General features: G+C 41.0%; 1 protein-coding gene across 1 annotated transcript in view; it reads left to right on the forward strand.

The window, feature by feature from the left end:
• The window catches only part of rtn4r (reticulon 4 receptor), a 56,298-nt gene that overhangs the window by 2,315 nt on the left and 28,052 nt on the right, over positions 1-25,931 (forward strand). The gene's annotated exons all lie outside the window — the stretch shown is intronic.

Consider the following 25,931-nt stretch of genomic DNA (forward strand, 5'->3'; position numbering starts at 1 on the left):
AACGTGTAGCATTATAATCTAAAAAAAAAATAAAAAAAATAAACTACGGAACCCGCCAAAAACAGAAATCTAAGTTTAATATATAATTCTGGACATTTTTATTTCAAATTTTCACTACTGTATGTATTTATTAAGTACAATATCACAGAGGGCTATTTTTCTTCTTTTGAAAAAACAGATTAATGCAATTTCCATTCACTTCAATGGGGAAAGATGATTTGATTGGTTTGAGTCACAAGTGTGGTCCTCGAACAGATTCAACTTGTATCCTCACCCCCGTACATCTATCCACGTTGCCCCACCCTGAGTCACACACGCACACACACACTGACAGTTGTTACGCAACATGCCCGCACTCCTCCTCACGCTGCTCATTACGTGGCTAAAATTGAGGATTACGGGAAGAAAGCCGCAGATTACGGCAGGTCCATCTTTGCATTTCCCATCGAGATAAATCAAAGCGGCACACCTACTTGCGTATTCTCTTTGATAAGTCGCACCGTGTCCTACATATGCATGTGCAGACCCCTTCGCTGGCACCGGCTCTCCCACAGAGCCCCTTTTCTCATCGCCTCGCAGGTGACACGTACAGTAGAACAGGGAAGGAGTGGTGGGGTCACTGGGACACCATGGTACCATGTGAACGAAGTAACGCTAAATAATGTGAGGGGGGGGGGGGTTGATGGGGGGGTTACAAGAAAGTCGTGAGCTGGAGTCGTGTCGGTCGGTTAGTTGAGTGTGAGCATTTGGGCGTGATTCGTGGTCTACAATAATACTTTGAAAGTGTCTCATTTTGTATTTGTAGTTCTGACTGTTTGTCCTGTACAATAAAGAACATGGGTGACTCTGGCTCTCCTTGCCCACATGTGAGGGTATAACAGTATCTTAATTGCACAATTTTTCTCTCTCTCTCTCTCTTTTATATATATATATATATATATATATATATATAAAATGAAAAACAATCGCACAATAAAAATAAATAAAATTTTCAGTCAATTAACAAAGTAGGAAAATATATTAACCTATTACAAATATGGTTGTTTCTTTTAGTTCATTGGTACAGTAATTCATCAAGTTATGCATTGTACTGTAAAAAGAAGTGTGAAACATTTGTGTCAAGGTCATTTTTCTGCCACTCGATGGTATTAGCGTTTCATGCTAGACATTGGAGACTTTTCATTTTAAGAGCTCGCTAATTTTGAACATGAAAGATACAAATATGAAACAACAAGTAAACGACAAATCAATTATCGAAATAATTATGGATTAATTTGATCATTGATTGGTTGTTGATCCATCCATCCACTTTATTCCTCACAAGGGTCGCAGGGGTGCTGGAGCCTATCCCAGCTGCCTTTGGGCAGCAGGCGGGGTACACCCTGAACTGGTTGCCAGCCAATCCAGGTGGTTGTTGATTAACCGTAAAAAAAACAAAAAAGAAAAGCTAAAAGGCCACTTAAAGCTTTTTTTAAATTTATTTTTTTACAATAATAAAAAGAGCATCTCTTTCGCTCAGATTGTGGCAGGACTTAAAGTCACTGCCCCCCCCTCGCCCCCCGACCCAATCCGAATGTGATCAATGCCTTAGTGGCAAAGCTCTTGCTCGTGGCCACTTTTATTGGCTGGCAAACAAAAAAACAACAAAGCCCAAATGAATGTCTAAAACCATTACGGCGGAACGGCACGCTTTCAGTTTCAGCCGTTACAAAAGCCGCGAGAAATTCAGGCTTATTGTTTTTCTTTAATGAGTTAACTGTTTTTTTTGTTGTGGCAGTGCCAAAAAAGCACTGGCCTATTTTTAGGAAATAGGCCACAGGATGCAGCATCTGAGGTGGAGAGATAATTGTCGGGGACTTATCACGCCGCAAAGAAAACCAGGACACGCGCAGAAAGAATAACAATGGCTGATTTGCATAACGGCATTAGGTGGGATCAAACATGCTGCCTTAAACTGACAATGAAAGGCGACATCTTCCGCAACCCTGAGCGGAAATGTGAAATTGATCCATCTTTGTGTTTGGGTGGGCACGCATACAAAGAGCGGGAAAAGGTTTGTTTATGCGTTTTGTTTTTTGTTCATTCAAATGCAGGTCTGAAGCCAGGCAGGAAGATGGAAGGGTTGAAGGTTAGGGGATTTGCGCTTGTGTCTTTCATGCGTGCCACAAAAAAACGCTCCTGCAAAGTGAAAGAATGAAAAACATGTGTTTTCCTTTCATACCTTATGTTATTAATAACTAATAGTTCAAATTTTGCTCTCAATTCACATTTGAGGAGATCTATTGTATTCATATATTGGAGCCAAATGACTGTCATTCTGTACGTCTGTAGTTAATCCATGCCGGACTTATTGATCACGCTGCCAAGTGCGGAGATTTCTGGCTTTAATTTCAAGCTTTTGGCCTAAATTTGTATTCAGTCCATGTCCCGCTTGCCCAAGTCTGATTTACTCAACTTTGATGGCAACTAGTTATGCTCGAGCGATGCATCGGGGTCACGGCCAATGGCTGATTTCTATTCCGTCAGGGCACGAGGGGGTTCGATTTTGTCCTTCCGGTTCGGTCACCATTTTATTTGAGCCTGTCACCATTTGACGCCGACAAAAATTGGTGGCGACATTTTCTTCATCCAAAAACTCAAAACCATTTTTATTGGAACAAAAAATATTTAGTTGAATGACTTGGTACTGATTTTTTAATTCCCCAACCTTCCGGGGTGTATATATCGTCTGATTTCACATTATTTACAGTATTCGCACAATTTAACGTTAAAAGTCAACTTTTCCCCGTTCATCCCAAAAAAAAAAAAAATGGAGGATGAAGATGTCCATGTTTTGCGGTGCCATTAACGTCTCAGTCACCGCGATGGACTGCGGCAGGCGGGCGGAGGTGGATCTCAGACGTTCGCTGCATCCTGATGAGCCGAGTCCATCGGGGAATTCTGTTAATTGGCTGTACACCCTTTATGTCGTGTCGGTGCGCTGCGCGCGCGCGTGTGCGCGGCGAGCGAGGGCGTGTGCGTCAAAGTCATTTTCATTCCGAGCCACATCAGCATTACGGACGTCCTCGGTGGGCCACTTGGCGAATGTGGAACCGTGTAAACGTCGTCATATATCTTCATTCCACCTCCGCGTTATTGCTTTTAACCAACAAACTGATGAATACCGAGACTCGTTTTGACGGAATGAAAATAACAAGCAGATATTTAAAAATACGGTTGCAGTATTTATTACAAGGGGAGGCCACAGCTCATCTACGACCCTCAAGAGAACAAGCGGTATAGAAAACAGATGGATGCATAACCGGAATTTCAGCAATTTATCACAATGAACCGGGCAGAGATATTGTGCAGTACCAAAAAAAAAATTACTAATATGCAAATGTAATTGTTGCATTGGCCAACCTGCTGAGGTTGTTTGTTGGCAGATGTATTTTTCATGAAATAAATAAATGGCTACACTACAGCAGGCTATAAATGATTGCAATGAGATTGCAGTCTTGGGCTTCCAGCTGTTTTCAACGTGGCTAATTACATTTTCTTTTCTGTTTTTTTTATTTAGTTTCAAAAGCACAGATGCAGATATTCAAGTTAGCTCAAACAATATGTCCTTGTAAATAAGACAGAGGGTTTGTTGTTCTTTTTAAGCCATAACTTTCTCACAACAATTTTATTGTTCTTCCGGGCTTCAAGCTTAGGCAATAATCGAGACCTTAAATAATATGATATTTATCGTGTCTTAGGTTAGCTCTGTTAGCATATATAAGTAATTTAGCGTTTTCACTTCAACATGTTGCATCACGTGTGTGACATCACGTGTGTTTGTGTCCTACAATTTATAAGGTCTCAATTATTGCCTAAGCTCGAAGCCCAGAAAAACAACCAAATTGTCGTGAGAATGTCACACGCGTGACGGGAGAATCCTCCATATTGGTTTCCGCTTCTGCCTCTCAGTCAGGAAATCGAGGTTTGAATCTCCTCTGGAACATCTGAGTTTCGTCTTCAGTAATCTACGCAAAGGGATCTAACTGTATATTCGTAAAAATTGACGCATGTTGATTTTTTGGGAATTTGTCAGACCGCTTGACAATTTTACGGCTGACACTCGTCTAAACTTTACACTTGCTGAAACCATGTCAAAATATTGGCGCAGGTAGTATAACACGGCAGACAGATTATACGATCGGTGCGGTTAATGTCGTGGTAATTCATAAATATGACGAGTGTGCATTGAACCCCCTGAATCATTAATTCAAATTATTATTATTATCATCTGTCACATTTTTAAAATCGGTTATGATACTACATCTGTACTTTGACTTATTAGGGCTATGTATGAATATATATTTTTTTCAGAGGGTGGGAGCAATATTCTGAAAGAAAAAAAACACCTAATAAATTCATAAATAAAAAAAATAAAACAACTTTGCCACTTTATAAAGTGGCACATTTCTGAGTTTTTTTCCTCTCTGAATATTGCCCCCACCCTCTAAAAAAATCGATACTTATACGTGGCCCTAATACGCCGTCATACATCTGGATGTAAGGCATAGAATGCGTTTTCATCTTGACATGCGTAGCCCATCCTCCTCGGTTACTAATGACACGACAATGACAAATCAGGTGTGCAATTTCTACCGGCACCCTTGGAACACGGGTTGCCCAAGTATTATTAGAACTGGCTTTTGCCGATGGGATAGCTTCAAATGTGAGGAGCGTTGTCGAGATGAGCAGGGATTGTGCAGTCCGGCGTCATTTGGTCTCATGCTGTACATTCTAGGAATGTTTTTCCGCCAAAAACCAACACTGGCCCAAAAAAAAAAAAAAAATCCATATTGGTCAGGCTTTACGAGGAATCACAAGTTCCTTATTTCCTTCTCCAGACAAATGTCTGAATGAGTAAATCTGTATTTGTTTTGTTTCAGAGAACGCAAAGCTAATCCTTCCTGAGTTGATGAAACGTTTGTAGCAACAAAACTCCCCCGTGATTTAATACGATGCATTTTCACCGCGGTGGGGCGGACGCCGCCGCCGCCGTCTCTTGGAGGATTTCTTAGCGTCTATTTACAAAAATCTACTGTGACACTGTATCATAATCCATTTAAAGGTGCTTACGCATGACAGAGCGGGTCAAGCCTCTGCGCGTGCCTGAGCGCAGCCTTTCAAAGCACAAGCATAAAATGTGCAACCGCCACAGAGATGATGTACGCATTACCGTGTGAGCCGGCACCGCGGCGCCAAAAGCGGCCGGGCCGCCGTGAGAAAAAGGCGTCGTCTCTCGTTGCCGTAATGCTACATGGCGGCGGTTGTTAAGGTGCGTAAACAAAATCACCCATTTGTCATGTCGTTGTCGTGTCGTTTCACTTCGGGTCTGTCAGCGCGTACCCCACGAAAGTTGCGCGCCTGTTTGAGTCCGGCTGCAAAATGCGCGGCGCGCGCGCTGATGACACTGATTACGCCGCCATGGAGGAGGCTGACTGATGGCCTGGTAAATTGTTAATCAGAGAGGAACAGAAGCGGCTCTTAAATTAGACGCGTGAATGGAGCCCTTGTCAACGTGGGCCCGAGCAGATTTTAGCAAGCGGCAGTGCCACGTTGATAAATAAATACACGCGCTGAAGGCTGATGGAGAGAAAGCAGGCAAAGCAGCATAAATGAATGGAATTGTTTTTGATTTTTTTTCCCCCCCTGATCATGTCAGTCACATATTTGCACGGCCACTTGTTGCTAGGCGGAATTCAGAAATGTTACGGCCGTCTGCTCTCCGTTTCCTCCTCAATGCCCAACGCAACTTTTCCAGTCATGCTCAGTCTTCTGCTTTTCTGGGAAAAGGACTTCACAGAGGAAGGACAATGGCAGACGGGTGAAACGGGTTGATGGATAAATGACGGAAAGGTGGCTACGTTGATTTACACAAAAGGCAGATAGATAATGGGTGGTGTGATGGGGGATGATGGATGGATGACGAGATGATGGATAGATAAGAGAAAAACAGACAAGGAGATACATCTCACGACACGCATTTGATCAGGGGTGGGCAACTGGTGGCCCGTGGGCCGCAATCATTGTAGCCCATTGATTCCTTTTTTTTTTTTTTTTTTTTTTTTTTAAGTGTTGGCTTGCTAAAAAAACAAAACAGGGTGGGGGTCACTATAGCAAGAATTTATAAGCACATTTCCTCTACTCGAGTAGAGCCCTGAATACTCGCAATTTGGCACTGTTCACAGATGGGGGTTTTTTTTTAAGGGGGGGGGGGTTCTTCAGTATTTAAATATTTTGTTTTGTTTTTCATTTTCTTTGTTTTAGGGGAAAATTTCTATTGGAGGTTTAACAGCGTTGTAGAATTTTGTTTTTTTTACCCCCCCCCAAATGCATTAAGTCAATTAATATAAAATAAAAATGCATGGGATTTATACAGCGCTTTTTTTTTAGAATCTCAAAGACGCTTTACAAGATGCTTTACACTGTGGTGGCAGCAAGCTACTTAAGTAGCCACAGCTGCCCTGGGGCAGGCTAACGGAAGCGTGGCTGCCAGTGTGCGCCTACGGCCCCTCCGACCACCACCAAACATTCGCACCTTGCATCAACCTGTGCGAGTAGCACTGGAGGCAATGTGTGTGAAGTGCCTTGCCCAAGGACACAAGGACACATGACTTAGGGAGAGCGGGGATCGAACAGCCAACCTTCTCTACACCCTGAGCCTGAAGAGATTTTTGGTCATTTCTCATTTTCGCGAAAAGTATTTTTAAATTATTTTTTGTTTTTTTACAAACCCACAAAATTAAACAAAATATGCTGATAAACGTGAATATATATTAACCATGAAAAACGGGAGGAAATGGGGAAAAATAATCCCGGAATAAACAATACACATGCATTGAGAAATGTATGACAGCACATATTTGGTCTCTTTTCAAAATGGTGTTTTTGTCTGGTTAGAAAGTGTGTGGTCCTTTTAACAATAATAATAATAATAATAAAAAAATGTGACCCCTTCTACCATTTAAGTTGCCCATCACCGCATTAGATGCCGTGGCTTCTCCTTCGTTGCCTTCTTTCAAGGCAACATTCTTGACGGCCATTTCTTTGCCTTGTATACAGTAATGGTGTGCTTTTAATGTGAAGGGCAAACATTGCATACTTCATTCCAGAGGCTGCATAATTGAGTGAGATTTTAAAAGGTCATTTGATAGCGTGGAAGGGTTGGGAAGCACGTTGAGAGGAAGTAAGAGAACGACGGTTTGAATAGAAAACAGATCATTCTGGCTCCAATTTGTTACATTTATCCAGTAGTTTGTTGATTTAAAAAAACGGAGCGACCTTGTGCTAATATATGACAAGTAAAAAGTGATTTTCCAGCAATATCTTGTGAAGCAACAACACCAAAGCTACTGGCAATTCTATTAAAAAAAATTCAGTGACTATGTCATATGCAAGTTGGATGCACATTTTTTCACATCTCCAAATCAAGGCTCATCATCAAAGATCGAAGATGGACTTATATTTTCCGCACCCCTTGGTTCGCTCCGCAATGGCAGCGACTGAGATTGCCGCAAAGTAAAATCCCTCCAAATAAAATAATCTAAAGTGAAAGTCGGCTTCCCTTACAGCGCCGTGAGCGTAATTGGTCACTCGTATCCCCGGAGAGATGAATAGCTTAAAAACAAGCAGGGAGTCATTCACAGGAAATAGCTTGTCACTTCCTGGCGCGAGAGAAATTCATCTGTTGATGTTTAAATACCAGTTCAGCAAATTTCTGCCGGCACGTGTAACTTTCGTTCATACACAAATCAATACCAGGTTGTTGAAAACGCGCAATCCGTCATTGCAGTGCGGCGACGGGACCGGCCGAGTCCGCCGCCTTCGGGAGAGCTTTGACGTGAATCAAGTTCCGCTCTCGGGAATCTCAGTAGATCGTTTTTATTCAAATGCAAATCTGACACGTGGACGCCGCTCTTCTTATGTAGCGGGCGGATTGCCTGTCGAGTACATTTCCTCATGACTTTTCACAGTTGTCGCTTCCCCGCTTCTCTAAATCTGACGTTTCCTCCGTGCCGCACAGCGCTCGTCGCTCATCTTCTCGTCGACGCTCGCAGGTGTAAATGCTGATTCCCTTGAGTGGATGGCAAATTAAACGTGACCGCGCCTTGTCCTAGCATGACGTCCATTTAATATGATCTGTAATCTGCGAGACTTGAGGAAAGAGCGGACGGGAGGACGAAGGAGGGTTTAAGAGAAGAGGGCTGGAAATTGGATTTTAGTCCCTTGGTATCGGGGATTAAGGTAGAACACTTTGGAGGACAGTTCATCAAGCAACCAACAAGGATGTTTCACGTCTGGTTGTTTAATTGCAAGAGTCAAAATTTGCATTCTGAATAGCAAAACTGAGAATCGCAGACTTAAGTTTTTCTGATCGTTGAATCAAGAGATGATCGCAACATGTTTTGCTAGGCTGGATGTACACGTTAACTCATTCACTCCCAGCCATTTTCACTGAAGCAACCCCTTTCGCTCCTGGCTGTTTTATTGGATTTTGACTGATTTTGCAAGGCCCACACAATATTGTGTTCTATTGCTATAAAAACATGAAACCGACCAAAAGAAAGATCAAGAAAAAAAAAAGTATATTTGTGTCTGTTTGGCAGCAATTAGCATTAGAATAGAACTAAATGTCATCATTATTCACAAATCTGTTTAAAACAGTGGGGGAAAGAGTTGCTTAACCCGCACAAAAATTGCGCCTCAAAATTAGGCAATCATTGATGATCAAAACTGCTATGCAAAAAAAGGCTTTATGGACTGAAAAGCCGCTGCCCAATTTTTCCGTATTTGTCTCCAACCTGTCCAAAAGATGTTTTGCTTTTGAGCCAGAAATAGATATGGCATATTTAGCTCTTTGTTTCTCTCCCTAATTGGTTGTTATCGGTCGAGTTCACTATTGTACGTTTGAATTGTTGCCATCGTTTGACTGTCTGGCACAGAACCAACAATTGTGTCTACATTTTTAACATGACGATCAAATCGCATTTACTTCCCTTGAACGTCTGCTAAACTTAAGTGTCGCAGTCTGGCTGGATTTATTTCGTTGTTTGTGTGGCGGTCTGCGTGTGCTCTTTATCATTCATTTGTATGCTGTATACAGTGCTGGACAATAGCTTATATATTTCAAATTCTGGGGTAAAAAAACAAATTTCAGCTCAAACTGGAACGTCAAGTGGTGCACGGAATTTGAAAGCATGATCATAAACGTTTTTATTATTATTATTATTCTACATTGCTCAGCTGTGCCGCGCACAGGAGTCGAAAGATGAAACGCAAGGACGTCTAAAAACAGTTGGGTCAAAAGGAACACAATTATGGATCAAAAATGGAACGATCCACTTTATGGGTCAATTTGACCCAACTTTCTGAGTTGTTTTATACAAAATGACCCAATTATTTTGACCCAAGTAAAGGATCTGACCAATATTTAAGAGTTGTAACACGCTAAAAAGACTCATTTATTGACTCAGAGTTGGGTCAAATTGACCCAAGTAGAGGATCGGTCCATTCTTGACCCATAGTTGGGTTACTTTTGACCCAACTGTTTTTAGAGTGAACCCGTCGACATCCTTGAGAGGGTTGACGCCCCCCTGCTGATCATACCATGAATAATTGTCACATTCATTGCTGGTGAGATCCACCCTGCAGTTGAGACCTCTTTTTACCCATAAAAAGCTGTCGCTGGATATAAAAAAAAAAAAATATATATATATATATATATATATATTTATGCACTCTAAAAACAGTTGAGTCAAAAATGAAACGATCTTCTACTTGGGTCGATTTGACCCAACTTTGAGTTTAAGAACTGGGCCTTTTAGTGTAAAACAAAGTCATAAATATTGGTCAGATCCTTTACCTGGGCCCAAAAATTGGGTCATTTTGAATAAACCAACCCAGAAAGTTGGGCGAAATTGACCCATAAAGTGGATCGGTCCATTTTGTATCCATAATTGAGTTAATTTTGACCCAACTGTTTTTAGAGTGTGTAAGAGTGTTGATGATTGCATCATGAGATTCTTCCCACTGCGTCCATTTTGGCATTGGGACTCCAAGTGCGGAATAAGAATTCCCAAGGCCTGCCTTCAATGTTCAGTATCAGCACACTTGAAGAAATAATTGATCTGATGAGGAAGACGGAAGGAAGGAAAAGCAACACGACATTGCCCCCCCCCCCCCTCCCCGAAAATGGTCACATTTTCTCATGCATGCACGTGTTGCCTGGTAAAAGCTCTCAAATCGTTACAGCAATTATTCCAGTGACGCAGATGAGCGAAGCCGACACTCCAACTCTGAGCTGTAAACAAATTACGATGAAGGTTCCTTTGCGATGCCTGCGTGAGAAAACCAGTTCTTGATGGTCTCACTGTGGCGTCCCGGCACCAGCGCCAGAAATTGAGTTGTTGACAGACATCAGAGCTTTGACAGATCAGCCCCTTTTCCCCTCCCATCAGAGGTTTAGTGACATGATTTTTTAATGAGTCAAACAACCTGTGGCGTGTTTCCATTTATTGCATTTTTCAACTCATTTGTCTGCTAAAAATTTCCGGTGGTTTTTCCATAAATCCTTCGGCGGTTGGCCCGCGAGTAAATGACAGGTTATGTTTTCTCCCAACCCCATCGCTCCCTGCGAGGACATTAGCATATTAAATTTCGGGCCCGACCGCGACGAGCGTCCCGCCGTGCTTTTAAAGGGCGTCGCGTGAATAGACTGTACATTAGCCTGAGAAATATGAGACTGTAGGAAGAAGGCGCCTCATCCACTTTCATCTCAGCTCAGCTCGTACAAACTTCAGCTGTAAAGGAGCGTGACATGCACACACACACACACACACACGCAGCTCGAACCCCCCTGCTGCTTTGCTGACTCGCGTGGTTTAGTTGGCAGATTGAGGAGAGTCTTCACAGCACCCGTAGTTAACTTTGGAGAAAGTGCCTGGAGATTGCTGCATCCTCCCTTTGGATTTGAACACACTGCTAATCAAATGCTAATTGAATACAAACCCAGCAAGGCGCTGAGGTCCGCAGACAAGTCAATTAGTGGAGCGCAGGTTTCAAAGCAAACATGGTGAAACAGCATCTCGCTGTTCTGCTGCAGACAAATGGAATAAGTTGACATTGGGAGTGAAGTTATTTATTACATCCAGATTAAAAACTAAGCTTTATTTTTAGGGATTTTTGATACATAACATTTCCCCAAAAATTCCTCCAACTAAAATTTATGCAAAAGTTCTTTATCAATTGTCAATGGCATATTCAACAAAACAGATTTGTGTTCCCGTTCCAAATTCTAAATGTTCCGCTCACTCAATTCACCATGGCAGTGATTTTCATCATGCCAAAGACTCCCACTTAAAATTTTTAGTTTTTCTTTATTAAAATACCCACCAAAAAATCCTAAAATTACCTTAAAAAATAATTTCTTTCTTCTTTTTTTTAACCAATTCAAAATAAAAGCACTAATTTACAATGTTATTTTCTCTCCTCTAATTTCCACATTTTTTTGACCGATTCAAACCAATCCAGCTTTAATTTGTTTTCAAATTAAAAAAATAAAAGCCAAAATTGCTTTTTTGTTTGTTTACTTACTACTACTACTACTATACTACTTACTCTAATTTCTACTTTTTTTTTTCTGATTCAAACTGTCCTAACTTGAAACAATTCATATCATTTGAATGTTTTCAAATCTTCAAAATAAAAGCCACATATTTCGATTTTGGTTTGTTTGTTTGTTTTTCCTCTTCTAATTTAAATTATTTTTGACCGATTCAAACCATTCCAACTTCAGCATGTTCAAATCATTCCAGGCCATTCTACATAATTCATTACTCATTAAATATAATTCTCTCGCTTGGCGTTCACATGCAATTTCTCCAGAAATTGCATTCCGTAGTTTTAAAAGCTACTTTAATAAGCTTTTTTTTTTCTGTCCTGTCCTCAGTCGCCTGTTGAATAAAAAGTGTCTCCTTACCCTGACCTGACCAACATCCACATGCCGAAAAAATAAATAGAGAAAACCTTGTTGCTCTCCCTTTTGTGTTGAAATTCTCCACAAGGTTAAATAACTATATTCTAATAACTTAACATCTGCAAAATAGTCATCGGGTGAAATACAATGCATTTTCTTCTGGCAATCCAGATTGTGAAACAGTTGAACTGTTATTACTGCCTTTTGTTTTCTTTGCATTTTAGTCACATACCTGGATTTTCTAATCCGTGCCTGTCTTTGACTATTTAGCTGTTTTTGGATAACCCTGTCTAAAAAAAAAAACGAACTCCAAAGAGTGCTAGGATGTATTTCCGCTCGAGTTGATTGAAATCCCGGTGCAACTAAAGTAAATGCCAAAAGGTCCTTGTTAGTTGATGTCAGGCACAGACGGGGTTTAACAAAATATTGGCGTTTGACTTAGAACAAAGAAGCTGGAATTGAACTCTTCAGACCTCTACTAAGGGCAATGTAAAAAAAAAAAGAAAAAAGAAAAGAAGCAACATCTCTCCCCAACTGGCAAAATATTCTCTCTTGATTTATATTCCACCAGATTCGCTTCACATAGTGAATTGTCTAAAACCGAATAATTGATTTAGAGCTATACTTTCGGAATTCTGACAAAATATTTGACAATTTGACAAAGCCAATCAGATCGCTCGTTGCACGACTGGGCCTTGAAAGGACTTTCCTGTCTGCGGGCCTAATCAATGAGACCGATCAGCTGCCATTCAAGCATTAAACTGTCTGGAAAAACTTGCTTGAGTTATGAGCCCTCCTTCCTGCCGATAACCGCATTCCACAGCGGAGGTAGCAGCCTTCCATTAAAAGCCGGCGGCGATGTCGGTCAAGACGTATGGCGTTGGGAAATCCGAGGAGGTCGCTTGTGGGTTCGGCGTTTCCCGTCAACGGATTCCATCTGCGCACAAGCCCGTAATAGAAAGCTTTCCATTTCAAAAGTGTAGTGCATTAGGAACCATCTGCATTAGAGAGCACGGCGGGTCGCCACTGCACGCCGAAGCATTACTCAGCAGAGAGAGACAACGGTGAACGTTGTTGAGGATGAGCTGATGACATCTTTTACTGGCGTGAGAGCGGCGGTGGAATCATTGAGCAATCATTGTCAACACGGGTTCAACGCCTCTGCTCTCTGCAAGAGTCTCGGAGCAGCTCCACTGGGGTTCCCCCCCTCCCTGACCTCAAGGTCATAGAAACCATTATCGGGTTCACGCGTGCTTAACCTTCCCCCAGTGATACCACGAGATGTCCTTTATTTTTGTTTAACACTTGGCGCAGTATGTAAGTTGAAAATGCTTCCCAAGCTCTTTATTATTTTTATTTTATTTATGAATTTCAGTCAATAATCTCAAACGTTGCACAAAATCCTACCAGCGCGGTTCTCTGGGAATATTCAAAGGCCGATCCATGTCATTGCCAAGTCCTTTGACCTTGAGCAATATCGATCAGTGCAATCTTCCACATCTATTTTCTCAAGCTTTCTAACGATTCCATTGGCCTTATAACATACGGTGTGTTGTGCAAAATATAATCTTGTAAACGGCATAACATCGCTGCCAGGCAGAACGTTCACATCTCCAAGATAAATACTTTTCAGAAAATGAAAAAAAAAAGCCATCTTGTTTGAGTTACCAAACAACACAAAACCAAGCCGAAATCATGTTCAATAGCTAATTTAACATTTAACATATTCTATTATTGATTAAAATGGCACAAGCGTGTCTGCGCTCACATGACTGCCAACCAGGCAAATACATTTGAATACTGTACGAAAACATAGTAATGTGGTTACATCATTTTCGCCAAAGTCTTTTCCAAAGGTCTTACAGTCACGAGCAATGCTGTAAATATGACGAGCGGACGAAGCGATTTAATAGACGGAACTTGAACCTGTGTGCAAATTTCCCTTTGTGGCTGATGGCTCCATTTTGCAGCAAAGTATTACACTAACCTGTTTATAGTCTTGTTTTTTTCTTTGTAAAACATCGAGACTTTCAATTTGGAGGCAATACAATAAAGAGTGAGTGAACTTCAAGCATTCAAGAGCGTGAATAGGTTTGATCTCTCAAGCTATTTTCAACATTCAAAATTGATTGTAATGCGTGAAATTGCTAGACAGACTAATATGGATTTTTGAAAAAACGTGAAATTGACCATATTTGGGCATAAAATATACAATTCTTATATTTGATCATTAAATGAGCATGGTTAACATGGAAACCACTTTTAGACAGAAACTGAGTGAAAACAATTTAACTCATTCAAACCCCAAAACATATGTTTTTAAATATTTTGTATTTCACTCCCCAAAATGCATTTTTACGTTTTTAATGTTTTTTTATGATACAGCATACAGAAGGCTTTGATGCAGCTTCTGACCTGAAGAGGTCACTTAAAGCAATTGTAGTTATTTAAAAAAACGATCAGCAGGTGGCACTAGAGTATAAGAGATCAGCCAGGGCCATGTTGCAACAAGCTCTTTTTGCCAGTGTTTTCAATAGGTTTGTGAATAATGATGACACTTAGCTAATTGCTGCAAAAGGAAACATATACAAATAGACTTTCTTTGCTGATGAAAGAAGAGACTCTAATCTTTCTTTTGGTAGGTTCCATGTTTTTATAGCAATAGAACACAACATTCTGTGGGCCTTGCAAAATCTGTCAAAATCCAGTAAAACAGCTGGGAGCAAAGGGGGTTGCTTCAGTTAATGAGTTAAACAAACAAACTTAAGTGTTGACCCATCACTCTTTCCTCATGTACTGTCTTTTTTGTTGTATTTCAATACTGTAACAGTTAAACACTGTTTAAAAATCACTTGTGATGTGTAACGTATGCTTTTTTTCCCCGTCATTATTATTATACCGAGCGTTGTTCTGTAATTTCCGCCCCTATTACAGAAATGGCGCAGCTCCTCTTTGTCTCCTCAAGCTCACTTGCCCCATGACAAGTCTCTCTCTCTCTCTCTCTCTCTCTCTCTCTCTCTCTCTCTCTCTCTCTCTCTCTCTCTCTCTCTCTCTCTCTCTCTCTCTCTCTCTCCACTTATCCTTGTCTATAGAGAACTTTCATCGGTGCTCCTCGCCGATACATTTTCCACTGGATCATCATTTCTTCAGTTCCTCTCTCTTCCTTTTTGCATAATTGAGTCCCTCCAAAAGAGATAGTCTGTCAATAGTGCAGCAATATAATTATGCTCTCCGCGTATTAAAAAAAGTGAATGGATACCGCCTGATATGCGATACCCTCTTTATTACTGAATGGGTTCATCGAGCCCACCGGGTGCCGCCGGCTCATAAAACCCTCTCCCCGTTGCACCCACCTCCCAAACGAGATAGACGTCAGACGTGCATATATTAGGCCTGTGTTATGGTATTGACTCTTCAAGTACTTAACAGGGAAATCAGCTCAATTTACAGCTAATTAATGTCATTAAAGGGGGCGCATGCTAATGCGTTTATGCGCAGATAACAGAAACACAAGAGGCAGTGGCAGCAGGGCTCATTTAACCAGCAGGGCAAGATGAGAGTAATTGCCTGGGTATTAAAGCTGCGGTCTTATGTGTTTTCCAGCTCATCTAGGATGAAAATTCAGGTGCTCGGCACTGATATGGAGTTTTGTTTCGTTGTAGCAATTGAAAAAAAAAAAATGGGTTGAAAATCTGACACAAAGTTTGAGAGTCTTATTTTATTCAGTGTTTTCCCCCCAATCTGGAGTCACATTTAGGAATATTTTGGGTATTTGCATGAAAATTGTCTTCAAATGAACTGGGTACTTTGACGTAGCAAGAGGTTTCTGCTTGATAACATCGTCTGTGATTCGAAATGCGACTTAAGCAAGTTAATAGCCCTGAACTGCACAAACGCAGGCACAGTGTTCCTGAACGGCCATTATCCCAGTCTGCGGCCCGAGAAGCAGAGCATTTTACAATCCAGATTAGAAACATCACATGCACGGAGCATCATGGGTATTGGGTATTATCATTCGATATAACGTACACTCTAAAAACAATTAACAAAAACATTATGGATCAAAAATGGACCGATCCACTTTATGAGTCAATTCGACCCAACTTTCTGAGTTGTTTTATACAAAATAACCCGATTTTTTTTTAACCCAGTTAAGGATCTTACCAATATTTATGAGTTGTTTTTCACTAAAAGACCCATTTCTTGACTCAAAGTCGAGGATCGGTCCATTTTCGACCCATATTGGGTTATTCTTGACCCAACTGTTTTTAAAGTATATATTCCTATGAAAAATCCCCAGTATTGTACAAGGGTTGATTAAAAAAAAGAAAGTTTTTAATAAGATTAATTACATTTTAGAATTTTGATTAATCCCTTAAAGACTTTTTTAATCTACATTTTTTGCCCGCCAAATTTGAAAAGCACCTGCTATGTGTTCATTCTTCCAACAACTAACTTTTGGGTTCGTAATAAAAAAAAAAACAGATCTGAGTTTTTCTCTATCATGTCAAGTTTCTAAGCTATATGATCTCCGTTTTCTTAAAATATTAAATAATTGTGTAAATGTTTTAAAATAAAACACTAAGACGGAAGAGCTATAAGATTTGGGGAAAAAAGGAAAAAAAAAAGGAATGTCCATGGTTAAACTCTGTTTTTGCTACAATGCTAGTTTTCTGTTAGCAAATATTGATCATATTGACTGATTGGGGCTGCACACACCTCTCACTGCATTGTCTCATTTATGCTATATGTACAGCTATCGATAAGTCCAATCGTAATCAGTTCTTCTTGCTACAGTCTTACTACAGCTAATCAGTGGGATTTTTCATATCTGGAGGGTAAACTGTGTCAGGGGAAAAAACTTGCAAACAACTGGCTGCAAATGGAAACGCTCTGAAGAGTGATTTTGGCAGGGCGTATTATACAAGGGGACGTACTGTCCACAGGAAATGACGGTATTGGAAAACGCTGAGGCAAGGCGGAGCGTGCAAATATTCATCAAAAAGACAAAACTGGCTTGATATTTGCAAACAAGGCGGCGTGCGAAAGCAGAGGTCTTTGTGCACCTGCGGTGAGTTTGCACTCTGTTCTTCCCGCTGCGCCGAATAGACGAAGAAGGGGAAGGCAGAGACACGCTGTTGCCAGAGTGACTCCCATCTTCAAAGCAATGTTGCCCCCACTTGTGCTTTTATCTCGCCGAAAACAAGATGCAAAACGAACCTTAACCAAGGTGATTACAAAGAATATGCGGCTGTTAACGGCAGGTTAGTGAATCATTCCCGCGGGCTAAAATAATATCAGCATTATGGACAAATAATAATCTTCCCAGTTTCCAATTCAATCACAAAAATGGCTCTAATTAACATTCAGCTTGACTTGAAATAACACACTTGGGGGAAAGTTATGTGATTGCATCAGGCAGTAAACCCGAACGATACTCTATCATTTCAGTATTTACTGGGAGGAGCCGGTTTGGGTTATTACCCGGAGTGATTCCCAGGTGTCCTCGCTCTTTCGTTGGCATGGCAAATAATGCTACAAACGAGCACTTCAAATAACTGCTTTCATGATGTTTTTTTTCCCCCACTCTAGTTGTGCAGCTGTTCCTTTTCTTCGCTAGTGAAAAATTTGCTTCTGGTGAGGTGACACGGGATCCCAAAAGTGGTGTGGAAATTTAAAAAATAATTGCGCCATATGCAACTCGCTCTGAATTCTATCACTGGAGGATTGTAATAAAGTCCATATGGGCCCGCCATCAAAGGCTGTTTTCATCAGCGGGGAAAATAGGAATAGCCCAGACAAAACACCCCGTCGCTCTCCGTCACCCCGGCCCAATCTATATTTCATCAGCCTCGCATTTCTTTGAAACTTTCTGCGCTTGCACTCGGTTTGCGCTCAAACTTCGTCGATGGCGACCGCGGCCCCTTTTCCACAAGTAAACATGCCGCCGCCGCGCTCCGTGAGCGGCTCCGTTGTTTGAGATCGAGTGTCAAAACGTCTCCGAAGACGTTTACCGCTGCTCTTTCCCCGTACGACGCGGCTGTCACCAGCAGAGCAGATAAAAGCGGGAACAAAAATACCTCAGGTGATGATGAGGAGGATGATGATGATGTCGGGCTGGCGACGGCACAGATATTCACATTCAAGAGCAGTGACTGGCGTAGCGTGGGACGGCGGAAACTTTTGCTTTGCGCTTTAAGGCCCGCCACACACCGAGCAGCGCCACGGCGCGCCGGGTTATGTAACAAAGTTCAAATAAGTGGCTGACTGACAGCAATAGTTAATCCGGGAGGCTGTTTGTAAGTCAAATCACATTCAGTTTAAAGTTAAATTTTATGAAATAATTTTTTTAAGTAAAAAATAAATAAATATAATATTATTATCATATATATATATATATATATAGATATATATATATATATATATAGATATATATATATATATATTAGGTGCGTGTATCTCTCCACAAAAGCCGATTCAATACGGTTTTTGATACGTGGAGTGCAAAACGATTCAAGGACAGTTCGATTTGAAAGTGGATTGATTCGATTCTGTGCGATCACAATTCGATTTCATTTGAACTTTTTCGAGAGGGGGTTGATGCAATTACGTTTTTGTGATAATTATACACGTATTTGAACAAACTTGAAAAATGTGTCATTTCCAAGTGTTTTTCCGATACCGATACTTGTATCGGCACGAGCCCCGATACTGCATTAAAACAGTGGTATCGGTGAGTACTAACAAGTAACATGCCGATACTCATTAATTCTGAAGCTAAAATAGGACTTTGAATGCAGCATCTTGTGTCTTGCTAATGCATGACATTTACTGATATGTGTGACGTGCGCACTGCATGCCGAGCTAAGATTGAATGCTCTGAACCAATCGGTTCAGAGCAAAAGCTGGGTATCGGAATCGGGGGCCAAAAAACTGTATCGGAACAACACTAGTCATTTCCTTATAAAATATACCTCTCCAATAAAAGAGGATTCGTTACATATCTCAATATATTTTAAAGTGGATGATTCGAGTCGGTTCGGTTTGATGTATTCACATGTTTTAAAACCAAAAAATGACTTCCCCTTTCAAAATAAGGCAATATTATCTCTACAGTTGTCAGGTCAATACGCACGCACTGGGTCAAGATCATGGACAATATTCACAGTGTCAGTTTGTTGAACATACACCAAGTTTCAGTAGTGCTCTGTTGAACCTGATGCTGTGTGTGTTTGGCAAAAAAAAAAATTTGAATACTGGACAAGGGGAGGAGACTTAGGGAGCCCTTGAGGTACAAGCCTAAGGGGGAACAAATATTTGAGTCTCCTTGGCCCTGACATCCCAACGCTACACCGCTGCTTAAGCCAAAGACAGACAGATGAGAACCTTGCATACTAATGTTGCCCTCTCTGCATCCTTGTGTCCCCTCGCTTCGATTTTACACGAGGGGCTGCATTTCAACTTTTTCAACTTTTCCAATTCACTGTCTTCCTGGAGCGATGCCTCCGACACAGTATTTCATTTTGCGTGTAACTTTTTTTGGGGGGGGCCTGAAGTATCCATGAATCACCAAGCCTGAGATATTGCACCATCACAATCTGTCATCCGGATTGCTATCCAACTACCGGCACGCTGGTGTCACACTGACGCAGTCTTCACTACCTCGAAGTAATTTACCGATGGCATAATGTCGGCAATAACGGAGGCGCCATATTGACTTGGATAATTGGCTTAGAAATGCTGTTATGAACATGATGAACGGGGGTGCGACTGCGTAATGGGTGTCATTAGCGGCACAGCGAATCGCCGAAGAGGTGTTCAAACCTTCTGTTCGTGAGGAAGTGATGAAAAAAAAACCACACACAGAATCGTGATTCATGCTGCGGATCTCACAGAATGGCGGAGATGTCGCTGTAAGGTGTAACAGATAAGTTCCTTGAAAAGAACTTTTACACATTTTGTGAGCTCACGATCGCAAACGGGAGTGTTTTGTTGAGATTTAATGTGGCAGACCAATAAAAAAGTAGCACATAATTGTGACGAGGAACAGATTAAAAAAATAAAATAAAATCAATCTGAAAAGCGGCAACGTTGAAAGAAAGGCTTAAGAAGTTGCGTTTGCCAAAACGTAAACGCGGAAGAAGGTGCTGTGGTCAGATGAGACCAGAGTGCAATTTTTTTTTGCTGAAATCTCTTTTACTGCCAAACGTTATCCAAAAAACAAACCCAGACAGTGCCGGCCAATTTCGAGCATTCTCACTCATCGTTCAAGGCAAACAGAATATTGCGTGCTATGACTACATAAACGAAAAAAAAAAAGATTGGATTCCATTCTTTCATTAGAAACAAAAGTGTTGCTACCTCATTCCGTTTTTTAATAATTACAGGATGTTTAGAGGACATTTAGGAAAACGTTGCGACCTTTAACACACCCTGGCGACAAATCAACATTCGCTAGCTTAGAGATACGATACGGGCTTTACCAATAACATACCAACAATATTATCGGTGACCCCTGGGGGTCAGTTTCTTTTTGTGTGATGTTCACACAAAATTGGCGAAAAGGTTAAAACCGCATGAAGACTTTTTCAAGGCACTGTATTTTTTGCGATTGTGCTTTTTTTTTTTTTTTTGTCACAGTGCTGCGAGTGTGACTTCAAAATGGCCCGTGTGGTAAAACTGCAAGGAGGCAGACGGCAACCATACAATTTTTAAACCCCCCGCGAGGTTTCACACGACTCATTTTGATGGTAAAACAAGGTCACAATTGAAATTATTCAGCAGCTCGTCTGTTCGTTAGCAGCCTCTTTGTTTTGCTTTGACATTTGACTGTACTTTGGGAGTCCCTTCGTGTCTTATTTCTGCTCAAGTAGGTTTGCGTCTTTTGCATCACGTCACAGTTATCGCTCAATGTTAAAGCACGTAGATTACAGATAAAGCACATCACAGTTAATCTATAGTCTGGTAAAGCAAACGAATCTAATGACACGACATCGACACAATCGCAGTACGGATGTTTCGCTATTCTGCTCAATTGGGTCCGACGGGGAAAACAATTGAGTGCAGATTTTCACCTGAAAACTTTTTACTGAAACCTGGAGGGAGAAAAATAAATAAACGCAACGCCGACGTCACGTTGAATTTGAAAGCAGCGACAACCGATGGAAACTGACACGCGTTAAGCGGCAAAGTTAAATGTTTTAACCGCGGGGGTTCATTGTTGGACAGAAAATGTCCAAATAGCAGCGCGAGAAAGGTTTGAAAACAAACAAAACGTACGCTCTGTCAAGTCATTCACACTTAGAACACAAGGTCGCAAAGCAGGTCGCGGATCCCTGCAATATAAAAAGGTGGCCTGCTGCTTAAATGGCAACACAGAAATCACGTTGAGAATTTGGATGACATCGGTGCTTAAGCGTGAGCTGCGGCGCAACATCTGCGGCTCTCGAGTCGCCTCGGGGAGCGGAACGCGCTGCCCGAGATGCTTTGGGTTCATCCTGTTTGCGTTCCTGCTTTATTTGCCGTGGCAGAAAATCAGGCTCGGCTGAACAAGGCAACGGGACGTCAGAATTAACAGATGGAAGCATGTTGTTGAAAATCGTCATTTCGTTCAGGTACAACATATTTGGCAAACGGATTATTTTCCAAGCAAAAGCTCATACATATATTATCCTGCCAAGTAATTGCGGGTTTTCAATTGTTTGCGAACAATCTATTGAGAAAATAGTCATTAGAATGTTTGCCGGAGGTGGGCTTTGTGCCAATGGGAATTCAATTAGGTGTTGATGTTCCAGTTTTCTCAACATCTCGATATCTGGAGACTGTCATTATCCATCCATTCCTTTTCTATAACGGCTTATTGTCATTATGGCAGGATGAAGCCCATCTCGGTTGACCGGCAAGAGGCAGGCAGGGAACACCCTGGACCGGTAAAAATGAAATAAATAACCAGTAAAAATGTAGACAAAAAATATTTAATTTAAATACATGTATTCAATGGAAGCATGTCTCGTGTTTTTACGCATATAATTCAGGTATAATCATGCTATTTTCATGCTATTGTATCTATTTGCGTCTGGCACATGTACCCCCCTTTGGCCATTATGTGCAAATGCACATTATGATAGAAACGGTTGGTGTGTCCGCAAATAGTGGGAAAGTATGTGCTCAATAGTCTGATAGGCTGAATAATGTTTCCCTGTGTATTTATTTTATTTTATTTTTTAAAGGAAACTTTCCCTAAATATGGTATTCTGGTTAATATTGCGTTAGGGGAATAGGAGTTAAGCAGCAAAATCCAGCAGTCAATAACAAAAGGCGGCCAACCTTAAACACTATCTTGACAATAATATGTTGTGACCTCGCTAGTCTAAACATGAAATTCTGATTAATATTACATTTGTGGAATATGAGGCCGCCCCCTGTGATGGATAAAAATGGCTGGATTTCACTTCTTAACTCATATTCCACAAATGTAATATTAACCAGAATGTCATGTTTAGACTGGCAAGGTCACATATAACATTATTGTCAAGAAATGTTTAAGGTTGACTTCCACTTGAAGTGTCTCTGATGTTGACCCACACACGTCCCGCGGGCTAGTAAGATACTCATTATGTTGTGTTTTGGATTCAGCGGTGGCAAATCCAGATCCAGAAAGTAAAAACCCTGCCACAGTTTGGTTTTAGCCCCTTGTGCTAGCTAGCTAGCTAGCTCCCTAGCAGGTAACCGAGCACCAAGGCAGATAGCTAGAGAGCTTGCTAGCTAGCTAGCACCTGGGACTAAAGCCAAACTGTGGACCTGGATTTGCCACCTCTGGTTGGATTATATAACATAGAGGGCTAGCTGGCTAGCAGGCTAGCGGACGCACCGGTGTCTGTGTCTGTATATAGATCATGTTTTTTCCTTTCATTTCAATGGGGAAAGTGGTCTTGTTTAACAAAATATTAGGAGCAGCTCTTATGATGACAGTGCTGTTCTAAATCATTGCAAAAACCTTCACCAAAATGTTTCCCCCCATTAAACCCTCTGACAGTGTCAATCACAAGTGAAAATTCTCATTTCTGTAGACACCCCAGTGTCGGATTGCATTCGATTAGGGTGTGTTGTGGCCTCAGTATGTTTTTTATTAGTAGTACTAAAACCTAGCCTGGGGAAGCAAGTGACGACATGAATGAAAACACTAAAATATTTACAAGTCGAACGGCCCCTTGACCTCACTACATAAAACATAGCAAGGGTCTTCAGTTTGGGTGCCGGCGTGCGCTCCGTGTTTTATCGAAGCAGCTTGTCGGCTCCACGTGATTGATGCGGTTTCATCTTACGGGATGTCACTCTCGCCTGATGAGCGGATACTTTATCAACCTCTGTCCCGATGAGTGGATCTCGTCTCACCACTGGCTAGCAACTCTTAAGCTCTTTCAAGCGAACGGACTCCAAATGGCGCGTCAAGCTCAGATCTTCAAAGTGTCAATTTCAGCGCAAGGTCCAATCAGATAAGTTCCCCTGGTGGGATATTAGCCTCGAGGAGAAGGCGAGAAGCAACACGCTGTCACTTTCTGCCAGATCCGACTGGCTGAGGAGCAATTTGTTGATTTGTCCCCCCCCCCCACCCCCCCTCACACTGAGACTGTTACCCTGTCGCTGCTGACAATAACGTTTCAGCTGGCAACGTTTAAAAAGCGCCTCGGGTCTCTTAGTTCATTTAGAATTATGAGGAGATTTGTCGCTGTTGATTGCTTATCCTGGTTGTGTGCTGTGATATTCGGTTGAGGGGGGAAATACATTAAAAACTGTAATCCACAAAGTCTTCGCCCCCCTGCCGATAAGAAGATGACTTTGCGTTTTCACTCCTAAGCTCGCAGGCTGGATCAGAAAGGAGACTGTACACACCCCTGCGTAATGGACTGCTTTGCTTCTCCAGCAAAAGGCCAGCTACTTATCTTGTCAATGCAGGATTTTTTTTCATCCGCATGATTTGATGTTGAAACCTAAGACCAGGACCGTGTGTCCATTTCTGGGTTAGCTTAGCATCATTGGAGACAGACAAATCCTTGTGAACAATTTCGTCAACGGAAACAATTATTTTTTTTTTTTATCAACGCACATTTTTCACCAGACTAAAACTAGACTAGACTAAAACCCTCATTAATAAACACAATAACTGGGACAAAATCAGTATGCATTTTCGTTGACTAATGAAGACGAGCCGAACTTCACTTAATAAAAACAGTACTAAAAGCTATGGACATTTTAGTTCATGAACAAAACTTTTTTTGATTTTGTAAAATTTTTGTCTCTGCTAATATGTCAGTAGTCAGGTTTCCAATCCAATTCTTTCAAAATGTTTCAGCGAATTTACTTAAAATGCGCAAAACGGACATGCGACTTATGCCCGTTTCCATCTGTTCTTCTTTCTTTGCTGTTTTCCATCTAAAATAGCATTAATATTCGCTTCTTCAATTAATTCCAAAAAGATTTCTGTTTTGTTGTAACTCCTAAACGTACCTTACTTTATTTTCCGACATTGCTTTGGGACTACAAACATACATGTGACGTAATATCTGGTCAAAACGTGCAAAGTGTATCTGGCCTTGCCAGCGGTTATTCGCAAAACCTGTTTTCATCGCCAACATTTGCATTTTCCTTTTTTCGATACGCTTCAAAATCCACCCACTCCAAGCATAAATAAAAAATTTTGTGTGCCCTTTTTCGAATTTCTAGCGTTTCCATTCAGTTTAATTTCCGTATTTCTTGAAAATTCGAATAAAAATGGGTGGATGGAAACCCCACTACAGGGCCCCCCCCCCCTTTCAAATCTGACAGACAGGAGATGAATTCACGTTGAAAGGTAAAAAAGAAAAAAAGAAAAAGAAGAAGAAGTTAATTATAGTTATAACGTAACATTCATCCAACGGCTATAACGTTCCAACAATAATATTAATCCAACTGCTAGCTAATGCTGGCTAACTGACTAGCTCATAGCATGGAGCCATAGTAGCCACTTGTTGATATACTGTAATTGTGTGTGTTGTTTTTCATCAAAAAGATGAGAGAACATTTTAAGTGACGTAGTTTTAGATCTGAAATGTTCTGAACCCCCCCAAAAAAAATATATACGGGGTAAAATGATTGTCCTGACTAATATGTTGACAGTTTTTGTTGACTAAAAGTAGATGAATAAAATTACCACACTCAGGTGTGGGACTTTTTCCACCCGTGTCCTTCCGATGACACTTTTAAAAACAACAACAACAACAACAACAACAAACAAACAAACAAACAAACGGTACTAATGAGGGTTGCAAAGTTTTTTTTAGTCATAATTTTCTTGGACTAAAATAAAGACTAAACTGCTCGCTTTATAGTCGACTAAAAGTTGACTAATTAAAAACGGGATAAGGTTGACTAACTAATAAAAACGAGCAAGTGTGATTGAAACTGGACTAAAACTGAGACTACATTAAAAAAATGGCTGATAAAATTAACACTACTAAACACACAAGACTTCATTTGAGACGTTTGTCTTTCCCTGACCCCTTTTTCCGTGTATCATGCGCCGTGCAAGCGAGTCTTGCTTAAGACAACCAATTTGTTCCACTAAGGGAGGCAGATATGCTGAGATAATAGGCAGCAGAATATGAGGCATGTCAGCATTATTTTCCATGCTCTATTTCACCTTAATCAAAAGACAAGCAAACTAAAGCTGAAAATAACGAGTTGACTGATTCGAAGTCATAGCTTGGCTCCTATTGTTCGAATGTACCAAAGGCTGACTGCTTTATTTGTATTTGAATATGCAATGCTTTAATAATTTTTTTTTTTTTTTTTTTTAAAGCAAACGATGCAATGTCTGTTCGAAAGCTTGCTTGCTACACTTTCTTCTTTTGTTTTTTGTTTACATCTCAGATGTGATTTAGGT

Source organism: Leptonotus elevatus, chromosome 5 (assembly GCF_054856555.1).
Source record: "Leptonotus elevatus isolate MCC_2025b chromosome 5, RoL_Lele_1.0, whole genome shotgun sequence".
Classification (NCBI taxonomy): domain Eukaryota; kingdom Metazoa; phylum Chordata; class Actinopteri; order Syngnathiformes; family Syngnathidae; genus Leptonotus; species Leptonotus elevatus.